The sequence below is a fragment of the Pongo abelii genome, chromosome X, assembly GCF_028885655.2.
Source record: "Pongo abelii isolate AG06213 chromosome X, NHGRI_mPonAbe1-v2.0_pri, whole genome shotgun sequence".
Taxonomy (NCBI): domain Eukaryota; kingdom Metazoa; phylum Chordata; class Mammalia; order Primates; family Hominidae; genus Pongo; species Pongo abelii.
Genome location: NC_072008.2, coordinates 47465148 through 47475660, shown reverse-complemented (window position 1 = coordinate 47475660; position 10513 = coordinate 47465148).

Below are 10513 nucleotides of genomic sequence, written 5' to 3'. Positions count from 1 at the left end.
CCCTGTCCATCTTTGGGACAATCAAATCTGCATCATACATTCTTCTCCAGTGTAGCCTCTCAATATCTCAATATGATTTAGAAGAAATCTAGATGGGACTAAGCAGTTTACCTTTTTTTTTTTTTTGAGACGGAGTCTCTCTCTGTCACCCAGGCTGGAGTGCAATGGTGCCATCTTGGCTCACTGCAAGCTCTGCCTCCCGGGTTCACGCCATTCTCCTGCCTCAGCCTCCTGAGTAGCTGGGACCACAGGCGCCTGCCACCACGCCTGGCTAATTTTTTTGTATTTTTAGTAGAGACAAAGTTTCACCATGTTAGCCAGGATGGTCTGGATCTCCTGACCTTGTGATCTGCCTGCCTCAGCCTCCCAAAGTGCTGGGATTACAGGTGTGAGCCACCGTGTCCAGTGAAGCAGTTTACTTTCAAATAACTTGGGCCCTAAAAAATTCTTAACTGATTAAAGTAAATCTAAATGAAACTGAGTAATTGATGTGAAAACAAGCTCAGAATCACACATTCTACTCCAATGTAACTTCTCAATATGAGTTAGAATAAATCCAGCAAAATTAAGCAATTTATGTACAAAATAAATTAGAATCACATATTTTCCCTAAATAAAATTTTGTAGTGAGTTAATCTAGGTGAAACTAAGAGCTTTATTTTAAAATATTCAGAATCACATTTTTTTTCTCAAAAGTAATATCTTATGGAGAGTTAAGGGTATGTGAATATAAAACTAAGCTGTATATGTACTAACAAGCACGAGATCAGACATAGTTCTAAAAAATAACTGCATATGGTGACTTAGTGCAACTCTAGGTAAAATTAAGCAATATAAGTGAAAACAAGCTTAGAATGACACATTCTTCTCAAAAGTAATTTCCCATTGTGAGTTAGGGCAAAATTAGATGAAAAGAAGCAGCATGTCTTAAAACAAGCTCAGAACCTCACATTCTTTGGCAAGGAAACGAATTCTTGAAAGTTTGAGCAAATTTAGATTAGTCTAAGCATAAGCATTATAAGTAAAAATGTGCTTAGAATCACACTTTCTTTTCTTTCTTTCTTTCTTTCTTTCTTTCTTTCTTTCTTTCTTTCTTTCCTTTCTTCTCTTTCTTTTTCTTCTTTCTTCTTCCTTTTTTTTTTTTTTTGAGATAGTCTTGCTCTGTTGCCCAGGCTGGAGTGCAGTGGCGTGATCTTGGCTCACTGCAACCTCTGCCTCCTGGGTTCAAGTGATTCTCCTGCCTCAGCCTCTGGAATAGTTGGGACTACAGGCATGTGCCACTATGCCCGACTAATTTTTTTGTGTTTTTAGTAGAGACAGGATTTCACCATGTTGGCCAGGCTCGTCTCGAACTCCTGACTTCAAGTGATCTGCCCGCCTTGGCCTCCCAAAGTGCTGGGATTACAAGCATGAGCCACTGCGCCTGGCCAAAATCACTCACACATTCTTCTTCCAAAGTAATTAACTTTTCTTTCTTTGTTTTTATGTTTATTTTTTTAATTGAGACAGAGTCTCGCTCTGTCGCCCTGACTGGAGTGCAGTGGCACGATCTTGGCTCACTGCAACCTCTGCTGCCCGGGTTCAAGCAATTCTCATGCCTCAGCCTCAGCCTCCCAAGTAGCCACGTGCCACCACACTCGGCTAATTTTTTTTGTATTTTTAGTGGAGACGGGTTTCGCCATGTTAGCCAGGCTGGTCTTGAACACCTGACCACAGGTGATCCACCCACTTTGTTCTCCCAAAGTGCTGGGATTACAGGCGTGAGGCACTGCGCCTGGTCCCAAAGTAACTTTACTGTGAGTTAGAATAAATTTAGATGAAATCAGAGTATTTGTGAGAATAAGCTCAGTGAAAAGACCAAAATAACGCATTCTTCTCAAAGTAACTTCTTATGACTAATTGGAGAAAATATTATTATTATTATTATTATTATTATTATTATTATTTGAGATGGAGCTTCGTTCTGTGGCCCAGGCTGGTGTGCAGTGGCGCAATCTCGGCTCACTGCAACCTCCGCCTCCTGGGTTCAAGTGATTCTCCTGTCTCAGCTTCCCGAGTAGCTGGGATTACAGGTGCCCGCCACCACGCCTGGCTATTTTTTTTGTATTTTTAGTAGAGACGGGGTTGCACCATGTTGGTCAGGCTGGTTTCGAACTCCTGACCTCAAGTGATCTGCCCTCCTCGGCCTCCCAAAGTGCTAGGATTAGAGGCATGAGCCACTGCACCTAGCCAGAAATCTTGTTATTATAAACAGTATATACGAAAACAAGATCACGGCTGGGCACGTGATTACAGATCATGCCTGTAATCCCAGCACTTAGGGAGGCCGAGGCGGGTGGATCACTTGAGGTCAAGAGTTAGAGACCAGCCTGGCCAACATGGTGAAACCCCATCTCTACTAAAAATACAAAAACTAGCCGGGCGTGGTGGATCGAGCCTGTAATCCCAGCTACTTGGGAGGCTAAGGCAGGAAAATTGCTTGAACTGGGACCTGGGAGGCGGAGGTTGCAGTGAGCCGAGATCGCACCACTGCACTCCAGCCTGGGCTACAGAGCGAGACTCCATCTCAAAAACAAACAAACAAACAAACAAAAACGAAACAAAACAAAAAAACAAGATCAGTCAGAATAACACATTTTCCTACAAAGTCAGCATGAAGGTTAGGTTAAGGGATAATGTTAGTGTTAGGGTTATGGTTAGGTTTAGGATCAAGGTAAGGTTCAGGACCAGGGCAACAGTTAATTTCTTTTTTAAAAGAAAAATTTTAAATTATAAATAGAGATGGGGTCTTGCTATGTTGCACAGGCTGGTCTTCAACTGCTGGGCTCAAGCGATCTGCCCACCTCAGCCTCCCAAAGTGTTGGGATTACAGGCGTGAGGCAAGACGCCTGGCCAGGAAACAGTTAATTTCATTATTAGGGTCAGGTTCATGGTCAGAGTTTGAGTATCAATTTCAGAATCGATGTCACGATGAGTCAAGTTCATTTTCAGTATCAAGATTAGGGTTATGTTTAGCATCACGGTCAGGATTAAGGTCAGGGCAGGTTCTGGGTCATGGTTAATGTTCTGGTTAGGTTTAGGTCAGGGTCAGCTTCATGGTTAGGGATATGTTTAGGGTAAAGATCAAGTTTATGGTTAAGTTAGGGGTTATGGTTAAAGTCAGGGTCATGACCAGGTCATATTTAGGATCTAGTTTATGGTCAGCGTTAGCATTAAGGTTTATTTTTTAATTTTTATTTCTTTATTTTTTGAGACGGAGTCTTGCTCTGTCACCCAGGCTGGAGTGCAGTGGCACGATCTTGGCCCACTGCAACCTCCACCTCCTGGGTTCAAGCGATTCTCCTGCCTCAGCCTCCCTAGTAATTGGGATTATAGGCATGTACCACTGTGCCCAGCTAATTTTTGTGTTTTTAGTAGAGACGGGGGTTTTGCCATGTTGGCCAGGCTGGTCTTGAACTCCTGGCCTCAAGTGATCTGCCTGCCTTGGCTTCCCAAAGTGCTGGGCTTACAAGCATAAGCCACCATGCCTGGCCTAGCATTAAGGTTTATAGTCAGGTTTATAATCAGGTTTAGGATTATAATTAATGGGAGGGTCAATCATGGTCAGGGTTAGTGTTAGGGTTACGTTTAAGTTGAGGTCAATGTTCAATTGTTCAATTTCAGGGTTAGGGCCAGAATTAGGTGTGGGTTAGAAACAGGGCTGGGGTTCCCTACTTGAGGTTGGTTAACTAGCTGACTGCAGCTGGGATTGGAGGAGCATACCCAGGAGATTTGGATCACCCTCATTCCATTCCAAGGAAGACCTCTTCTTTTTTTTTTTTGAGATGGAGTTTCGCTCTTGTTGCCCAGGCTGAAGTGCAGTGGCACAATCTTGGCCCACTGCAACCTCCACCTCCTGGGTTCAAGCGATTCTCCTGCCTCAGCCTCCTGAGTAGTTGGGATTACAGGCATGTGCCACCACGCCTGGTTAATTTTTGTATTTTTGGTAGAGACAGGGTTTCACTATGTTGGCCAGGCTGGTCTTGAACTCCTGCCCTCAGGTGATCTGCCCGCCTCAGCCTCCCAAAGTGCTGGGATTATAGGCGTGAGCCACTGCACCCGGTCCATGGAAGACCTCTTCTAAAAGGCCTCTGGACTCTGTGTTGACTGTTATGGACTTCCCAGAGATGTCCCTCACAAACAGCTTCTGCACCCTCTGCACAGATCCATGGGACCTTCTGGTGCTGGTCTCGCTCCTCTCTGATGTCCCCATGTTATGAATGGGGATTGGAGGACAAATGGGGCTACGCGAAATAGCAAGCTATCTGCATACAGGGAAGCACAGTATGCAGTGATGGATGCCCCCCACCCCCAACCTGGTCTACTGTGATCCCTCCTAAAAGGCTTCTTTCTTCACTGTGGAGGCCTTCAGGTGTTCATGAAGTCATTCTAGCTGCTATCTGATTTCTCCCAGCTGAGTCAAGGCTGGGTTGAAATAGCATGCTTAACCTGCTGCAGTTGGAGGAGCTTGGTCTAGAGGTAGGGACCAGCCCTGGATGTTGGGTCATCCCTCAAAAAGGCCTATTGGCTGGCTGCAGTGGCTCACGCCTGTAATCCCAGCACTTTGGGAGGCCAAGGTGGGTGGATCACCTCAGGTCAGGAGTTCGAGACCAGCCTGGCCAACATGGTGAAACCCCATCTCTACTAAAAATACAAAAATTTGGCTGGGCATGGTGGCTCATGTCTGTAACCCCAACAGTTTGGGAGGGCGAGGCAGGCAGATCACCTGAGGTCAGGAGTTTGAGACCAGCCTGGCCAACATGGAGAAACCCTGTCTCTACTGAAAATACAAAAATTAGCCGGGTGTGGTGGTGCATGCCTGTAATCCCAGCTATTCAGGAGGCTGAGGCACAAGAATTGCTTGAACCTAGGAGGCAGAGGTTGCAGTGAGCCGAGATTGCGCCACTTTACTCCAGCCTGGGCGACAGAGCGAGACCCTGTCTCAAAAAAAAAAAAAAAAAAAAAAAAAAAAGCCTCTATAACCTCCAGAGGTTGCTGGTGCTAGTCCTGCTGATTGCTGAGGAAGGAGCCTGGGAGCCCAGCATGCCTGTTCTCCATGGGAGCCTTGAAAGGACCAGCAAGCCTGTCCTACTTCTCTCTGACCTTACCTGCTGAGAGCTGGAGCTGGAAAGCCATGGGGTGGGGGGTCACACAGTTAGTCTTGGCCGGGTGGAGTGGCTCATACCTGTAATCCCAGCACTTTGAGAGGCCGAGGCAGGAGGATCATTTGAGGCCAGGATCTCAAGACCAGCCTGGGCAACATGAAAAGACCACATCTCTACAAAAAATATAAAAATTAGCTGGGCACGATGGTGTGCGCTTGTAGTCCCAGCTACTCGGGAGGGTCGCTTAAGGCCAGGAATTCGAGGCTGCAGTGAGCTGAGATTGTACTACTGTACTCCAGCCTGGGCAACAGAGCAAGACCCTGTATTGAAACAAACAAACAAAGAACCCTAAAACAGCCTCCTGAGGTGTGAGCAGCTAGATCTGGGGCTTTTGTACACCTAGAGATAGGTATCTGGAGGGGACCTTCAGAAAGCCGTTTGCACTTTATGCAGAAGCTCCTGGGGGCTGAGCAAGTCAATCTGGCTTCCAGACCATGGTGTCAGAGAGTGACCAGGATGATTCCAGGTGGCCAATTGACTGGAGAGGATGGAGCCCAGATGGGGTTTCAAAGAGCCCTTGTTCCACAGAAGGTCTCCCTGAAAGTTCCCTTCCCCCTTCACAGTGGCCACTGGGGTCATCCCATGGGGTTCCATCACTCTTCAGCCTCCTCCATGTGATAAACTGGGCCGTTAGTCCCTGGTAGTTATTGGAAAGCCGGCTGGCTGCATGGAGTGGGTAGGGAGGCTTCTTGGGATATCACATGCCCTCAGTTCCTGTAGTGCCCCTCCTGAAAGGCCACTGCACTCACCACAGAGAACTCCAGGGCTGATCTGTGCCATTCTCCCCAATTCTTTTCTTCCCTGCCCAAGAGATGGGGTCACTAAGTGCCTGAGTCAGGTTGTATGTCTAGCCACCTGTGTTGGGGAAGCATGTACTGGTGTTTGGCTTTGCTTCTGTTCCCCAGTGGGTCCTCCCTAAAGGGACTGGGCACCTTTAGTGTTAGCCCCTGGGGATTTTCCCATGTCAGTCTTGCTGCCCTCCAAACTCCTTTACCCAAGAAATAGGGCCACCAGGTGCCTGGGTTATTATCTAAAGACCAGGCAGACACAGAGGGTCGGGGATCCCTGCTCAGAGTTTCTTATTGTTCCTGCTTTCCCTTAGGTCTGTTCTTTTTCTTTTTTCTTTTTTTTTTTTTTTTGAGATGGAGTTTCGTTCTTGTTGCCCAGGCTGGAGTGCAATGGTGCCGTCTCGGCTTACTGCAACCTCTGCCGATTCTCCTGCCTCAGCCTCCCAAGTAGGCAGGATTACAGGCGCCCACCACCATGCCTAGCTAATTTTTTTGTATTTTTAGTAGAGATGGAGTTTCACCGTGTTGGCCAGGCTGGTCTCAAACTCCTGACCTCAGGTGATCTACCCGCCTCGGCCTCCCAAAGTGCTGTGATTACAGGCGTTGGGTCACTGTGCCCGGCCTCCCTTAGGTCTGTTCTAAAAGGACTGTGCATCCTCTGTGGAAGTCTCCAGGGCTACCTCTGCCAATCCCTCTCTTCTCCTTTCTCCCGTGCGTGAGAAATGGGGTCACAAAATCCCCAGGCTGAGGTCGAATGGTAAGACAGCTTCAGTGACTGCTTATGACAGTTGGGACTTAGCCTCTGCAAAGAAAATTAGAGACTTCCTATCAGGACTATGAAGTGGGGACTTAGACTTGGGAGCTGAAATCAGAATTTAGCATCTGTAGGGGCAGTGGAGGAGAGTTGGTCCCTGGAGGGGGATTCGGGGAACCTAGTGCTGGTGGCATAAATTGGGACTTATCCTCTGGAGGCAGAGATCCCGACTTGCTTTCTGGCAAGATAGGTCAAGACTCAGCGTTGAAGCATAAAGTAGGACTTAGGTCCTAGAGCTATTAATGTGGAGTTAGCTTCTGAAGGGGGAACTGGGGACCTAGTAGTAGGCGACATAGTATCTGGCAAGGGGAAGGCAGGACTTAGTGTCTGGTGTGAGGAGTGTGGTGTTAGTGCCTGCCTGAGGACCCTAAACTCAGTGTCTGATGGGTGAGAATCAATGTCTAGAACTGTAAAGGGATTGAGGTTTTACCCTATTTTCAAGCCAACAAGATGTCTTATATCATGGAGGCAAGCAGAAGACAAGAGATTCCTTGGTCAGAGATAAAGGATTTTACTATTCACAGCAAAAGCAGTAGCCAGAGTATCAGCATGATGTTTGGGCTGGTTTGCCATGCCCCCAGGTCTCAGAGGGGTATGCAGGTGGGCCTAGATGCATGTGTGCGCACATAGTGGGGTTGTGTTATAGGAGAGGTACACTGAATGTGGTGGATTCATTGCTTTTATAATGAGCAGTGACAAGCTCTGCTTTTGTCTGGAAGGAGACATTACCTGATTTCTCAAAGGAACTCATTGAGCCACTGCCTCTGTAAAGAGTGGTCAGGGACTCGCATTCTTGGCATGCCTAGCACAAACGTGCAGGGACCCTCAGGAACCACAGCACATTGCCTTTTGGTAAGTCAGATTGACCAGATGGCCTGCTTTGTGGTTTGATAAGACGTTCTGATTTGGGGGTTGACCATAAGTCTGGGTTCACAGGTTGACCAGATGTCTTGATTCAACCAACTGTTCCTTTTAGAAGTTTGGTTGACTAGATGTCCATTTAGACAATTGGCCAAAAAAGACTCAGATAGTGCTGGGCTTTAACGTTTGTCAGGGCAGAGGCTTCCACCACTGGGGAGTGGAGCTAGAGCCTGTGCCCCAATAGATTGAGTTCCCAGGTCCAGGAGTTCCAGAGAGGGCAAGAGAGCCACACTGGGGGCCTCGGATTACCTGTAATTCCTGGTGATCTCCTCCTCAGACTTCTCAGAACACACCACTGTGGCCCCTGGAGCTCCCTGGAACCTTTCCACTCCTCTCCCCTCTACCTTGATTGAGAAATGGGCTGGAAGTGACTGGGTTAGGAGGCTAGCCAGTTCTGTTGAAGTGGGGGAAGGTTCCCTATTTTAGGCTTCAGATCATCCCTGGTCTTCTGAGGGTCTTCAATAAAGACCTCTATACTCTCTTTGGAGCCTTGGGAACCTCCCTGTGCCAGCCCTGTTGCTCTCTCAATACCCTCTTTTGAGAAATGGGGATGAAAAAGAACCAAGTAGAGATCAGACAACTAGTAGGCCACAGTGAGGGTTGGGGATGGGGAGGAGGAGGCCAGCCTGGACCATCATAGCCACCTGGTACCTTGGAGAGCTCCAATGAAATGGCCTTTGTAGGTTAGGTTTGAGCCCAGGAATTCATAAACAACTTTATGACATTGCTTTCCCCACCTCCTGACCTCATGTGCATGGATTGGATCCTGATTTACATACCAAAGACTGTGAGCTGAGCTAATGCTCCGTCCAAGTCCTAGACTAACTACTGGGTGGTACACAATAGGATGGACCTGAATAACACTGTAAAGTCTGTAAAAACTGAATGGAAAAAAAACCCACACCTACAGAAGACAGGATGGAACTTGTGGCCTGAACCTAACCGTATAGATTGCATGCTAAAACAAATGTATCAACATTCTTCATATGATTTAAACAAGGCCCATATTATGTATTATGAATACACGATATTCAAAATGGCCAGGATACAATCCAAAATTACTCAGCATGCAAAGAATAATTAAATGCTCAATTCAAATGGGGAACAACAACCAGTAGATGCTAAGAATGAGATGATGCAGATGTTGGAATAATCTGACAAGCACTTTAAAGCAGGTTTATAAAAATGATTGAATGAGCAATCATCCTTGAAACAAACATTAAAATGGAAAGTATTGGAATAGAAAAGAGGAGACACAAAGACTAACCAAATGGAAATTTTGGAACCGAAAGATAAAATTTTAAAAAATCACTGAGTAGGCACAACAGCAGAATAAAGATGACAGAGTGAAGAGCCAGTGAACTTAAAAATAGATCAATAAAAAATATTAAACTTGAACAACACAGAGGAAAAAAACATTGAAAAACAACAACAGTCTGAGGAACTTGTGGGACAACAACAAAAAGTCTAATATTCAAGCTATTGGAGTCCCAGAAAGAGAGGAGTGTGGGGCAGAAAAAATATTTGAGGCCGGGTGAAGGCAGTGGCTCAAGCCTGTAATATCAGCACTACGGGGGCGGGGGGCCAAGGCGGGAGGATCATCTGAGCCCATGAGTTTGAGACCAGCCTGGGCAACATAAGGAGACCCTGTCTCTAAAATAATAATAATAAAATTAAAAAAAATTTAAAAAGCTAGGCGTGGTGGCATTTGCCTGTGGTCCCAGCTACTTGGGAGGTTGAGGTGGGAGGATTGCTTGAGCTCAGGAGGTCAAGGCTGCAGTGAGCTGTGATTGTGCCGCTGCACTACAGCCTGGGTGACAGAGCAAGACCCTGTCTCAAAAAATATACGTATTTAAAGCAATAATGGCCCCAAACTTTCCAAGTTAGGTAAAGACATAAAGTCAAGAAGATGGGCAAACCCCCAATAGGATAAAGCCAAAGAAATCCACATCCAGACACATAATCAAATTGCTGAAAACTAAAGGCAAAATAAAATATCTTGAAAGTAGTGAGAGAAAAATGGCTCATTACCCGTAGGAGAACAGTGATTTCAATGACTGTGGATTTCTCATCACAAACCGTGAAGGCCAGCGCTATGGTTTGAGCATACCCACCAAAACTCACATTGGAACCTTAGTTTCCAGTGCAGCAATGTTGGCAGATGGTGCCTTTAAGAGATGATTAGGTTGTTAAGATACATTAATGTCTTTCTCGTGAGACTACATTAGTTCTGATGGATTAGTTCTCTCCGAAATGCATTAGCTCCTATGAGAGCGGGTTGTTATAAAGTGAGGTTGTCTCTTGTGTTTGGTTTCTCTGCATGCACCTGCTGCCCCTTTGGCTTCTCTGCCATCTTGTGACACAGCACGTGGCCCTCACCAGAAGCTAAGCAGATGCCAGCACCATGCTGTTAACCTTTCCAGCCACCAGCGTTGTGAGCCAAATAAATCTCTTTCTTCATAAGTTACCCAGACCAAGGTATTCTATGATAGCAATACAAAACAGACTCAGACAGACAGAAGGAAATTACACACTTTTAAAGTGCCAAAAGGCTGAAAGAAAAGAACTATTGACCCTGAATTGCATATCCAGTGAAAATAGCCTTCATGTGAAATAAAGACATTCTCATATGAAAGAGTGAAATAAAGACATTCTCATATGAAAGAAAAGAAAACTAAGGGAATTCATAGCCGGGATACCTGTTCTAAAAGAATTGCTAAAGGATACCTGTTCTAAAAGAATTGCTAAAGGAAGTTCCTTTTTTTTTTAAATCGAATTTTCCAGGC